The sequence below is a fragment of the Misgurnus anguillicaudatus genome, chromosome 24, assembly GCF_027580225.2.
Source record: "Misgurnus anguillicaudatus chromosome 24, ASM2758022v2, whole genome shotgun sequence".
NCBI classification, from domain to species: domain Eukaryota; kingdom Metazoa; phylum Chordata; class Actinopteri; order Cypriniformes; family Cobitidae; genus Misgurnus; species Misgurnus anguillicaudatus.
The window spans coordinates 47611228-47626046 of record NC_073360.2 but is presented as its reverse complement, the minus strand read 5'-3'; the positions used below and the strand labels follow the sequence as shown (position 1 = coordinate 47626046).

The following is a 14819-nucleotide window of genomic DNA, read 5'->3' as shown; positions in this document are numbered from 1 at the left end:
TTTAAATACATTACATGCATTGCAAATGTGTAAAGTCATTATTTACATTCCTGCAGTGCAGGCAACACTGAATAAAAGTTGATTATATACATGTCAATATTATTTATACCTGAACAAAACTAAATGCAATACTTGGTTCACTGGATAAGGCAACGTCCTTTCAAAGCCAGCGACGCACTTTAAGGGTCAATAGCACGATCAAATCATCACTTTTAAAATGACTGCAGATCCGTGTATGAGAAGTGATGTTAAATCGCTCGCGCCGAATGTTGTGAATCCATTTTCTGCATGTTTTTCGTCCACAAAAAACATTTGGAAACTCATACAGAGTTGAACTTTGAGGAGTCCTCACATAACTGGACACAGCAATGTTCAGCTTAACTACTTAATTTCCACTGTTGATATTTAAACTTTCTGGAAGCCATTACTATAATGGTAAACTATATAATTATATAATTATATATAATTATAAATATACTTTAGTTATAAATCGCTCTCAAATAAATTTTATGAAAGCATTTTGCTGCTAGTACACTCAGATACGAAATGCGCTAAGTAAATACGCTCATATTTTTCCGGAAATACGTCAGGAGAGCCAGATTGCGCAAAAGGTGTGCAATGCTGATCTCCTTGAATGCTGCGCTCTTGGCGGGTTATGATTGGTTGGTTGAATGGTGAGCTCGCATCTGATTGGCTAAAGAGTACGAGCGACCCACGTTGGAGAGCGCGCTGCCAACAAAGTCTCAGAAACACACACACGAATTCAAAGCAATTCACACACGAAAAAGACGATTCGTACATTCACAGTCATGATAAACTCAAAATTTAAAACTTTTTCCGTTTATGAAACGTATTTTATGAATATGTATTTTTATTTTGTGTATGTACATCGTTTTTTTGCGAATATATATATGTTTTTGTGTATGTAAATTAGATTTCATGCATGTGAAATAGTCTACGCATGTGTGAATCATGTTTTTTGCGTGAATTATTAATGAGATAAAATTATCTCCATAGGGTTAGGCTAAGACCGAATGCAATAAAATGTTTGACATTATGAGCATTTGTCCGTTTAAGCCAAAAAGACGCGAATATGAAGTCGTTTAAGCTCTAGCTCTAGCTTCTATCGGAAATGCGTGTCGCGCTTTCAAGTTCAATGTGGCAATCCAGTCGAAATAACAATCATACAGTAGCCTATAAAGATCACGTCAAAAATGAAAACATGGTGCGTTTTGTTGTAAAAAGAATTGGCAATCTTAGATTCAGTCCACAAGACAATTACCACACTTCCAGCATATACGGTGAAAATAAATCATGTAGTATTAGCAAAATGTACGACTTCACTTACATCATTGTAAAGAGATTCCAAGCATTATGTAGACATGACATTTATCTTCTGATGGTATGAAAAGTATTCGTTAAGTTACAGTAATTTTTCTGACGCGTTTTTGAAAAGACGTCACTGATGGAGAGATAACAGAACGCACATTATGTTTATTTTCTTAATTTTCTGAAAAGCACAACAATCAGTTTTATAGACACACAAAAAAATGACACTATATAATAATAACGTTTTAAATGATGTATAAATCATATCTGTATGTCCATCAGCAGAGTAATCAAAGTCTCTTTGCTCAGTGATTGAAAAATAAAGAGTTTGCGCCCGCAGGGAGGGTTAATATTCATAATGTTTGTTTTTAACAATGTGCTGCGCTGCCGCACGTCGAAAATAAACATAGCGATTAAGTGAAAGTAGCGCATTAAATTTGGGGTGGCACACGGGGTGGCCAGTAACATGTCAAGGGTGTCCAGTGCCACCCTGGACACCCCTCTGGCTCCGCCACTGGATCCAGGTTCTAAATTTTCCGGGATCTGTCAATCACTGTGAGCCAGGTAGTCAGGTCGCGCTTGGTTTGTTTTATGGCAGTTGAGTCCTTCAGGGAGCTATCAAAGATCTTCCCCAGGCTCTTGACTGGTTTTTCAGTCACCGATGGAATCATGGTCTCTCCCAGGGAAAAGCTGAAACGGTTGGACACTTTACCCTTCTTTAAGACCAGAGACCTGGACTTAGTAGGCTTGAAGCTCATTCTTGCCCAGGAGATGAGCCATCTGCACCCTGGAACTAATGTTGTCATCACTGTTAAGTCATCCATAAAGGCTCTTATAGGGGGCTGACAGGTCCCAGATCTTGATTTGGGCCCTCTGCATTCCACCTCTGCCGACTTTACAATCATGTTCATAGCCAGTGAGAAGAGAGATACGGAGATTGTGCAGCCGGTGATTATCCCCTTTTCAAGTTGATGCCAGGAGGATGTTATTTGCCCTGAAGAAACTCGCGCACTGAAGTTGTCGTAATAATCCATGATGAGGTTGCAAATCTTGACAGGACCATGCTGTCTTACCAGTGCGATTTTGACGAGCTTGTGTGGAATAGACCCATAGGCATTGGCCAGGTCAAGCCAGAGAGTTGCCAGATCTCCTGAGCAGCGAGATGATACAAAACTGATCAATGTTGCAAGAGCCATCCTCCATTTATTACTCCGATTGTAATACTATGATGTTTTCTTCAGAACTGGATATTATATATATAGATAACTGTATATCTACTGATAGTACAGTACAGTAATAACATCTGAAATATCAGTATGATTGAAAACTTTACTTTTCAGGATAATTATCAGACATTATACATTAAAAGATGTAAAGAAAACTCCGCCTCCACTGCCACCTACAGGACATTTGTGTTATTACAGTTATTCTGCAGTGTGTCATAGACAATATAAACATTATTCATAGTTTCTTTATTTTCTCCACTGAAATCTAAAGTGTGTGTTGAATGTGCAGATGAATGAAATGTATAAGATAACTGATGGTGCTGTTCTCAGATCAGATGCAGGGACACTGAGAAACATCATCAGCAGCACATCCGGCCTGTATCAGTGCACTGCGTCAAACATTAATTAAATCAATCTTCTGTTTACTGAACAAATATTTATTTTAGAAAAAATGAACAATACATCTGCAGCATTTAGTTAATATTAATGTTTAATACATTTATAAAGTCAAAAGTTTGGTTAACATTTGTAAATGCAAACTAACAGTGGAGAAAAGCGTCAGGTTATGTATTAACTAATATTAACTAACATTAATAAATGCTGTAATTATCTTACAAAAAAACAAATACAACAGAGTACAAAGGAGATAAAGATTGAACTCATCATCTTTTTGATGTTTTCATTATGGAGACATGTCAATCATTCTGGAAGGAGTCTGATGAGTTGAATTAGGTGTTTTAAAACATTATGAAGGAAGGACACTGATCTACTAATAATATCATCAAAATATTCAAACCCCAACAGTGTAGAAGAAGAGGAATCTTGTCAGTATTTACTTCACTTTATGATCCTATGAGATTTCTTGCTCCTCTTACACTGACTGATAAAACGCTCTTAAAGGAAATGTGTGGACAGAAGCTGAGTTAGGATGAGGATTTACCTCCAACACTTCAAAGTCAGATTTAGATAAAGTCACAGATCAGATCCTGTACTGAATAATCAACTCATACGGTTAAGAGGAAGTGATGTCACTATTGTGTCGTGTTATTCACCATCAGATCATACTGAAGATCAGACAGACATCTTTACATCGTTACCATCATCTGTGCATGAGTCCTGAATAAAAATGAAAGAGAAAGTCAATAAGATATGAGATCATCATCAGTGTCAGATGAAGAGATAGAAAAACAAACTATTAGTGCTGTCAGTCAGTGATAGAAATGAAATCTTCAACATAATAAACATGTCAACAATCTGTTTATCACATACACATGAGCTACAACAATACAAAAACACATTTCATCTATTTCCTCTGAATATTTGATGTCAATGTAAGAGATGAATGTATTGATATGTATGTAGTATAATATAATGACACACTGACAGTTTTATGAGTTCACACACAAACAGTAAGAAAATGAAGGTGATGCTTTATTTGAAAAGTCCTGGAGGTTGACAGTCGTGTAAATAAAGAGAAACAGCATCAATGTCAAAGCTCGACAGAGAGTTGTGTGAAGTGTCCATCAGATTTTAAGAGTTGACTTTCTCTTCTTTTTTCTAAAAGAATTTTTCTAAAAATCTTCATCTCTATCATTTATCATCTGTACTTTGTGTTTATCTGTTGTGTATATATTGTGTTTGTGTTGTTATTTCTGTCTGTATTCTGATGATTTGATAAATAATGCTTAAAACATGAAATAAAAACCAAGTTATTGTAAAAAGAGTTTAAGATGAACATCTAGTCAAGTATTCATAACTATAGAGGTGTCGGCCTATCAAACAAACCCCATTAACAAACATCATATATAATGTGTAAGAAGAGTAAGATCACAGTATTAAATCCTGGAGTGAACAAACTCAACATCACAGTTAGTAAACAGACTCAGACATTGTGTTGAATTCTTATTGTGTTGATCTGACAAAGCATCAAGTGTTGTTCATGTACACTTCATATTTTCTGTTTGTTGGGCTTAAAGGATACACAGCCTATAACAGCAGCAGATCAATTTACATTTATTTCTAATATTTATATTCTAGGATTTAAATGAGTTTACTTTAAACATTTATTTAAATGAGCTCTACTCACCATACTGTCTCTAGTTTATAATGTGGATCATCTTTTAGATCAGAGATCAGCTTCACTCCTGAATCTGTGAGATTATTAAAAGACAGATCCAGATGTGTCAGGTGTGATGGGTTTGATCTCAGAGCTGAAGTCAGAGCAACACAACCTTCATCTGTGATATAACACCAACTCAACCTGTAGAGAAAAGAGACTTTAGGGCTTTTCACACCTGAAATTGTTAACCCTGGGTTATTCTAAACCCAGGGTTAACGGAATCCTGGGTTATTTTTTTCATGTTTCACACTGTTCAAACTTAACCAGGGGTTAAGAGATAACCCTGGGTATTCATAATTTGACGTTTCACACTGTGCATTCCTAAACCCTGGGTCAGGAGTCTTCAACCCAGTTTCAACACACCTGTCTGTAATTATCAAGCCTTGATTAGCTCCTTCAGCTGTGTTTAATTAGGGTCATAACATTCTAACCCTGCTTCGTTTCACACTGCATGCGTTTGGCACCACAATGCGGGGTTAACACCACAAATGCGGTGCTAACCCTGCTCCAGAGCAGGGTTTCATAACCCTGGGTAAAAAGCGGTGCTAACACCGCTTTCAAATTACAGGTGTGAAACGCTCCTTAACCCAGGGTTAACAGCAGGGTTTAGAATGAAGATAACCCAGGGTTAAGCGCAGTGTGAAAACCCCTTTTATGTGAATTATACAAAACTACAAAGTTTGTCCACAAATCTGTAACCTCCATCTCTTCATGTAATGTTCCTCTTTCAATCCCTCAGTAACTGAGACACTGTGTGTTTAAATGTCAAATAAATCCATCACACAGCTGACTATTAGTGTTAGATGTCCTAAACCACATGAACATTTCTTCATAAATCTGTATTGAGTTCATGACTCACACTTGTAATTCTCATCAGGTATTTGATGTAAAAATCTTCCTCTATTACAGGAGGAATATCAGCTGGAGATAACATAACTCTGATCTTACATTTAAAGATGTTACAGTGTTTAAAGATTAACTTCACTCAATCTATAAAAACATTATTAATGTGTGTGTCAGTGTCAATGATGGATGAATGTTTTTAATCATCTTTATAAAAACAACACGACGAGGAGAAAAACTCTTCATACACAATAATATCAGCAAAGATTTCATCAAAGAAACACCAAACTACATTTTCTGACATTTTAACAGAGGAGTTTTGTTCATAAGTAAGGAACAATTGACGACGGGCCGTTGAACTATTGGAAAATAATGCACACCCGAGGTGGTAATGTGGCCATGACGCGAAGCGAAGTTACACCGAGGGTGTGCATTATTTTCGAATAGTTCAACGGGCCGAAGTCAATTATTCCGCTTATACGATGCTTACCACACCATAAGATATTGTTTAGATGTTTTACTTTAAGACATTTGACAGATTTTGACCTTAAAATGCTATTATAAGTAGGAATATTTCTTCCGCACCTAATCTAAAGCCTCTGTTGAGAGCGAGAGAGAAAAGAGAAAGCCAAGCGCCAGGGAGAACATGATTGCACTTGTTTGTGGTGATAAGAACACTGTGAAAAATTCGGTCTATCAATATTTATATATAATTTTTTCTTCAGTACTACTACCGTATTTTCCGTACTATAAGGCGCACTTAAAAGGCTTTAATTTTCTCAAAAAATGACAGTGCACCTTATAATCCAGAGCGCCTTATATATGGAACAAGGCAAACTCCGGGTCAATGTCAAAATGTTCCGGCTGGCTCGCGCGAGGACGCTTCAGCCTAGAGTTTATGGTCGCCGCGTTCGCAAGAGCGCGTTGGTGCGCGCGGCAAAAATGACGTCAACGCGGAGTGGGCGGTCGCGCGCGTTGGGTGCGCGAGACCCCATTTCGCGTGGCGCTGTGCACGGCATTTTTTGTAACTTTCCGCGCGGCTCCGCATCCGAAAATGACCGAATTTGAGGCGATTCTGTCCAAGCAGCCAAGCCTGTGACGTATCTCTTTGATCAATCCAAGCAAAACAATGTATATATTTATCTGACACTCTGGAAGTAAAGTATGGAAACTTTGCAGTTTAAAACACAAATTATTTTACATTATTCAGAATGTTTGGCTTATATTTGTATTGAATGAACCACTGGATGAGGAATAAAATACAAACCTTAAGATGTCTGTACTGTTTGTTTAGTAAAAACGTTAATGAAATGATAATGTTTAATAATGACATATTTAAAAGATTGTTGTTTTATTCATGTTCTCATATTTATATACATCAAACTCTAATGTTAAAAGCACTAGGGTTGTTCCAGCGGACGACGACTTCTATCCTCTTCTTTGTGTTTGTTTTTGACTTTATTGCTCGCGTCGCCGCCTGGTGGTTAAAAAAATAGTGCAACAGCGAGCGTGTTAACTATAAACGCCTCGTCCGTTTGGTGAGACGCGCGCGCGATCTGCGGAGGCTTGCGTTGCGAACCAAAGCGTGAGTATAACCAGGCTTGCGCGCTTCCGCGGGGATCAGACCGTTTCATTTACAACGTGTTTACTGAATTATTCCCTTCCACGTTTGGGAGAAGAGTGAGCAAGGCTGGGAGATATTGTTAATATGCACATCAACGTTTGAACAACGTCACCATGGTGAACTGAGTTTTCAGAAGGCTTAAAGTTTGACTTTATCTGACATTCCCATTAGCACAGCTCCATCTAGTGGATGCATAACGCAAACCCAGTCAAACGTTTGACTGCAGTATCAAACCAGCAATCATTGCTTATTTGCTGTATTATTTCTATTCTATTGTATTAGTTATTTCGTTATCACGTGTATTTTATTTGTTGAAATTAAATTGTACATTTCCATTAATTGTACAATTGGATATAGAAAAGTGCAGATCAATCGCAGGGGGCTGCTCAGTGGAGTTTGTTTTTCTTTGATCTGCGGCTTGATTTTCTGTTGCATCTTCACATGCATTTTTGTTTCCCGAAAGGATCAAGCTCCATTGTTTGCGATCTTTAACTGATTGTTTCCAGTAGCTTTTTGAAGATGGACTTGAATACATCGTTGGATGATTTGAATTCTGATTGTCCAATAATGTTGTATTTGGAAATTTGACAGTTCAGAGCAGCCCTTAAGGCAATAAAACTTGACACAGAGTATTTTGTGCCAACTGTGGTTCTGACGGTTGCATAAAAAGCTTGCAGCTGGGCATTTAAAGCATTTGCCCCCTCTCTTTCTACCTCTTCCAGAGATGTTTTTTTTTTCTTAAAACCAATCACTGAATACCTTTGCTGCCCACTCTGTTGTTTTTATTGTGTTTTCTTCATGTTTTTCTCCTTCAAGCCTATCTAGCTCTTCATCGCTGATTACTTTATGCCATTTGTTGTTGTTGCCGGCTTCCTTTGATGTTAGCTTTCTTTTGTTTCGTTCATTTGGACTGTCTAATACAGCTGTTGCCCAATTGTCAAAATTTTTGTACTGTCCATAAATATTAAAAGTTATTTCTGGAAACATGAAATTGTCTGTCATGTTGTTTGTTGCTTTGTTTGCTGTATGTGCTGATTTGTGTTCAGTTACAGTAGCCTAATCCGTTATTTTGATTAAACTTGGCGTAGTGATTTGTAACTGTAAAACGGTCGACGGACCTAGAACTACTTCATAGGTGTGCGGTTTACAGAAAAGTAATCAACACGTGTGGAATGTTTCTCAGCCAATCAGAATACAGCATTCAACAAGCCTGTCGTATAACTAATTATAACTAACATGTCTTTTTCTTACAGGTTTGAACATTTGTACTGTATGCTTTTAACAACAAAATGTGTTGAAATAGAGAAAGTAAAAGTGGTATGTATTGAATAATGTAAGACTTTACAATAAGGTTTTATCTGAATACATGATTTTATTTCCTCAAGTGTTTGTGTTCATAATGGACAAGATGTTGTCTGACTCTTGAGTGTTTGTCTTCTGTGGACACCCGGTGAGGATAATGTCTTGTGTGTGTTCTCTATAGACTGTTGTGTAAGATGCAAATTATCCAACCTTTATACTGTAAGCCAAATAATACACATAATTTTATCTGTAATTCTTGGGAGCAATAGAAACCTGTGGTTTGTTATTTTATACACTGTAAGAAATTTCCCCGTTAATTTACGGTAAAATACTGGCAGCTGTGGTTCCAGCCATTTACTGTTATTTTACAGTTTTCCCACTGTTTTTTCATTTTACAGTTGTGCTGTTATTTAACAGTTTTCCCACCGTTTTCCATTTTACAGTTGTGCTGTTATTTTACAGTTTTCCCACCGTTTTTCATTTTACAGTTGTGCTGTTATTTTACAGTTTTCCCACCGTTTTCCATTTTACAGTTGTGCTGTAATTTTACAGTAAAGTACTGGCAGCAATGGTTCCAGCCATATACTGTTATTTTACAGTGTTGCCTCCGTTTTCCATTTTACAGTTGTGCCGTAATTTTACAGTGAAGTACTGGCAGCAATGGTTCCAGCAATTTCTTATAATTATACACACTCATTACTGTTTGTTTTCTTAAATTTTTAAGTTGTGAAACATAACACAAGTTAGTTAATATTTACTCTACTGTCTGATATCCTAACATCTAATAAAAAAAGAGAAATGACTGACATAGTGCTCCATTTTCCATTTATTAATACAACTGTTATTACAATCTTTAAACAATCTTTTAGCACTGTAAAAATTTACAAGTATGTTTAACAATAAATGCACTGTCACAGAGAAAAGGTGCCATTAAAAAGCAACCACAGAGTAAAGTAAGACCACATCACAAAAATAAAGTGCAATTGAAGGAGCTACGGAGTAACAGTTACAGTGAATTTAAGAGTATGTTAACTCTTTCCCCGCCAGTGTTTAAAAAAAAAAGTTGACAGCCAGTGACAGCGTTTTTAATGATTCTTACAAAAGTTAAATGCCTTTAAGAAAACATTCTTCTTTAACTATATAAACCTTCAATATATCAAATCGAATCAAATAAAATAACAAACCCCTCTGCTTTCAAACAACAATAAAAAAAATTCATCCTACCTTAATTAGTTCTTTTTTACCACCTCTCAAATATATGTAGGTTTCTTCAAAAAGACCATATTTTGAGCAAAAAGCTGAGATAATGGCGATTTTGTGAAAGACTTCTGATAGAAATCCGGAGCAATAATCAAAACATACACTGAGTTTGAATTGTTTGACCTGAGGAGTTGCTTCCAGGGTGTATAAGTTGGGTAAGAGCGCTATAATAGTGGAAATACGGATGGCTATAAAAACTTGTCAATGGCGGGAAAGAGTTAAAAACAGAAATCACAGAAAAAAGTGCAACTCAAGGAGCTAAAAACAAACTTACAACAAGAAAAAACTGCCAGCACGGCACAACATATTTTAAAAACCTGGCATGAAATGAAGAACACATTAATCAGACTAATTGTTGGAAAAAAATTTAAGTGTCTTACTCCAGTTTCTGATTGCTCTGGCCTGAGAGGAAATCCAGGTCTGTAGATAGAAAACATTTTTTTTTAAATGTTAGTAACAAAATATAGCACATGGTAAAAGCTAGTGCTCATACACTCTGAAAACACTTTTTAATTTATCAGACAAAACACAATCTTAACAGAACTGCAGGTCAAGACCAGAAAGTTCAGCTGTGTGTAAAAGTGATTGGATTTTCTAGTTAGCCAAAAAGGAGTGAACAATTACAGTATGTCACAAAAGTGAGTAGACCCCACATATTTAGCAATATTTTAGTATCTTTTCAAAGAGACAATACTACAGAAATGAAATTTGGGTATGTTTCAGAGTTTTAGTGCTTCTTGTATAGAACTATAGATTTATTGTCCTCTGAACATAACTTGACATACAGCCATTAATGTCAAAATAACTGGCAACAAGTCAGTGAGTACACCCTAAGTGATAATAGATGTATATGGTTTAATCATGCAAAGCCACATGTCCTATTCATAATTCATGTTTTCATCTGCTTGTAAGGACAATGCATGTCTATCTTGTATTAGAGCTGTTCAAATTTGATGCTTTGCGTAGAATTCTCTCATACTGACCAATGGATGTTGACCATAGCACCTCATGGTAAACAACTCTGATGATTTGAAAATTAGAATTGTTGCTGTCCATAAAGATGGCCTAGGTAGGCTATAAAAAGGTCAGTAACAACCTGAAACTGAGTTCCAGTACAGTGGCTAGGGTCATACAGAAGTCTTCCAAGACTGTTTCCACTCGGAACAGGACATGCAAGGGTCAATCAAAGAAGTTGAGTCCTTGTGCTATGCGTCATTTGCAGAAACTGGCTTCAAAAACAGATGCACAAGTGCTGCCGACAAGAGCATCAAAAAACGCTCTGGTTGCCCTGCCAACAACGCTATAGAAAAAAAGTAGTGGCCACTCTGACGCCCGAATGCACTCTGGAATACGTTTCCACCTTTAGGTTGGATGTCATCAAACCATGTCATAGCTCATTACCATAATGTAAAGGGTGTACTCACTTTTGTTGCCAGCTATTTTGACAATAAGGGCTGCATGTTAAGGTATTTTCCCAGGACAGTAAATATATACTGCTATACAAGGAGCACGTTTGCCAACTACTTTAAAAAATATATTTACTACTATAAAGTATGTATAATTTATTTCTATTGAATTGCCCCTTGAGAAGACATGCTAAAATATTTGCTGAAATGTGAGGGGTGTATTCACTTTTGTGACATACTATATGTGTATAATTAAGAGTTAACATACACTCTTACCACTGAATTTGAAAGTAGATTAGAGGTGGTAACTCTTTCAGCAAGCTTGTAAGTGGTGGGGGGTAATTAAGTTTAGTTACCTAGACAAAATCCCATTCCAAACGGATGAGGTTTTTTAGGAGGGATGCAACTTCTGGGTTGACAGTAGCAGTCTTCTTATTCACATTCTTTCCAGTCTTCTTAACGACCTTGACTTTGCTGGTCTTCGAGCCTTTTTCAGGGTTTATCCGAAAAATTGTCTAAGGGTATTAATAAATATATTTATATAAAAAAAAAACACTTACACAGTCGACCCTTTTTAATTTAATTAATGCATTAAATATATAGTTGCTGAAATTAGGGAGTAATAAAAGAGAAAGCAATTTACAGGTTACAGAAGAAGAAAAATAAAATACCTCTAAATAAAATCCAATGTGCCACATGCCTCTGGATACTGAAGATTTAAGACGTAGTACATTGCGAATAGTAGAAATCTTGCAGTCCGAAATCTTGGGTATACGGCCTCACAAATCACACGACCCTCAAGGATAATCATCTCTGACCTCCCTGAAAATATATATTTAAAAAATCTGTAATAAAATAAATAAATAAATAGTTCTCAGGGTGTATTTTTTCCAGTTATGCTTAGATAATGGTCTATGACTTTTCTGTTATCAGAACACATACATTTTCATGAGTAAATTGGAACTTTGCACATGTCCAACCTAAGTAAGCGAAAATAACATGTAAATGAAGCATTACAATAATCCACACGATTCCAGTTTATTAGTGAATGTTTTCTGTGGTGAAATCTACATGTTTGTAAGAAGCTATTTCATCATTAAGATTTCTCTGTTCTTCATGCATTAAAATACACAGAATAGACACAGGCCAAGCACTGCTTGCATCACAATTTGTGTCTGTGTACTTGCAAGTGCCTCACAAATGCACAGATAGTACTGCTTAAGTCAATACAAAGTTTGCAAGAAAACATGTCGTTAAACTTACCTAATATAGCGTTGTTTACTGTCTCAGAAATACAAGTACATCGATTGAATGATTCCTGTACAAGATAAAAATAAAACAATTTATTTATTTCGGGTTATTAACTTTTTGGAGAAGACTTGAAAATGCTTGACCTGTTGTTGATTGTCAACGTCTCTCTGCAAAACGCGATTCGCGCTAAAAACAGTCAAAAATAACTGCTACTGACTAACGACCTCATTGGCTTTTTGAAGACTACCAACTTACATAAAAGCCTAACGTTACGTGTAAATCTCAAATCAATCGTATCAAATACGAGTAACGTACTTTTGCGTGAATTATATTGCGTGGTGTAAATTTACTTCACATGTGCATCTGGTATTAAAAATCAAACACACAACAGATACACATTAAAGTTACTACTAAAAATGTCGAATTTATATCGCAGATTTTAAACCAAGCAAAGTATTTGCTGTAATAATCAAAAGGTTGGAGAAAACTGAGTAACGAATGTTCAGAACTGCCTTCAAAACGCGATTCGCGTCAGGTAGCAGAGTCACAAATACTTCTTAAAAGACATATTACAAATTAAGGGAAGCATAATGAAATAACAACAAACTTACATTGAATCGTGTCCTTTGTAACAACGGAGGAAAAGCAGGAGAAGAGATGAGCTGCGACGTCATCTTGTTTACCGCGCTGTTTTGAAAAAGAGTGATGAGTTAAAAATCCTCCCTCCCCACAACGCAGAACTAGGCCGGAAGTGGGCGGAGAAGCAGTGTGTGCCTGACTATTTAAATTATTTTCTTAGTTTGAATTTTTTTATTTATTTGTATTTATTTTGGAGTAGGTACAGCTAGTGTGTTATGCTTTTGCTATTTAAGAGGACAAAAACACTTTATTAAAATTAGTCCTTTTTGTTTTTTCACTCTACTATAGAATTGATCTTTGAGAAAAAGAATTTCTTTGTTTAGTTGTGAAATTGAGTATTAAAAATGTCTTTTAAACAAAATCAAATGTTCAAGCTTTGTTATTATTTAAGATTAATAATAAACAATTTGTATTGTTAATAATTTCTGACACAACAAAACAGATGGATACTAAACTATACATTTAACTTAAAAAAAAAAATTAACAACTGTCTACCTTTTACATTATTTTATACACACACATGGTTAGTAGTGCCATATCCTGCTTTTTACAGCGCAAGACTGTTTTTTTTAGGCGCCAATGGGTGTACAGTTCAAAGCTGTAAATTTACAGAAAAAAATTATTTTATGGGCCTTTGGCTGTTAATCTACAGTATCAAACTGTTTATTGAAATAACAGTATTTTACTGTTGGAAATTGCCCGTTTTTTAACAGCAATTTTTTACAGTGTACTGCTTTTGTTATGTTAAACTCATTATTTTATTATTAAATACGCCAAGTGTTGCTTTAATGTAAAGTATTATAATCACCGAGTTGGGAATATAGGCATGACAGCTCTTAAATTGCATGTTTAACAAAATGACACTGGTTTTAACTAGTTTATTAAGATTAGAGTAGAGAGATTGCATGTATTAGACTGCATGTATTAGATGCATGTATTAGATACAACAAAGCATAAGAGATACATTACGGTTTAAAGCATGATTTATATACCTGTCTTCGTCTGAGAAAGTGCAGAAGAGCTCGGAGAAAGAAAAACAATGAGACTTTATCGTATATATAAGACGGGGAATTTCCCAGTAAATGTAAGGATCGAAGGCGTGTCATGAGACCCTGAACATGATCCTAGAAATTGGCCTTGAGACCTTGCCTATAAATTGATGTTGCTGCAGAACTTATTCAGATCTGGACGTCGCAGCCAGCTTCTCCGTTGTCTGACAGCCTGGAATCTTGTGTGCTCTAGACTTAGGATTTTTTAGACTCTGTACTTTTGTTTCATTACTTTTGATCTAATTTGGTGTTTTTATTTCTTTTTTCTTTTTTTTAATTCGGCAAAACTTGTATTAATTGTTGTATTAATACATTTTATAAAAGACAAGAAGTCGTCTGCTTTCGTGAACTTAGCTAAACGACGGGGAAGTCTTCTGACAACTATATGTGATGCCTGGCTCACACCACAGGATAATCGGGCCGAATTTACCCCGCTTTTCCCCTCCCGAGAATCCGAGGGAAAATCGGGCAATGGACCTTGATCGGCTCCGAAGTTCGGCGCAGATTATCCTGTAATGTGAGACGTTTAAAAGTCTAAACTTACACCTTCCGATATGCTCTCAAGCAAATCGGGGCCGCCCCGATCTTATCAAACATGTTTGATATTTAGGATTTTAAATCCGGAAAATTACGTCAGTACTTTCACAACAATCATTGAGAGACGGAGATGATTGACAGCTTTCGGGACCGCGAAACAAGCTGCAGTATGGGTAGACAGCGCAGCCGGAGAAACAGTTTGTGAAAGTCAAGTCTTTAATTCTACTTTCATTC

General features: G+C 36.2%; 1 protein-coding gene and 1 long non-coding RNA gene across 2 annotated transcripts in view; both read right to left on the bottom strand.

Moving 5' to 3' along the window:
- LOC129438994 (protein NLRC3-like) overlaps positions 1–14819 on the bottom strand; it is a 469470-nt gene that overhangs the window by 53664 nt on the left and 400987 nt on the right. The gene's annotated exons all lie outside the window — the stretch shown is intronic.
- LOC129448886 (uncharacterized) lies at positions 9252–13735 on the bottom strand. Its single transcript, XR_012367427.1, has 5 exons — positions 12972–13735; positions 12373–12427; positions 11781–11931; positions 11466–11624; positions 9252–10123 (listed from the first exon to the last, which is right to left on the bottom strand). It is a non-coding gene; the product is annotated as an uncharacterized lncRNA (long non-coding RNA).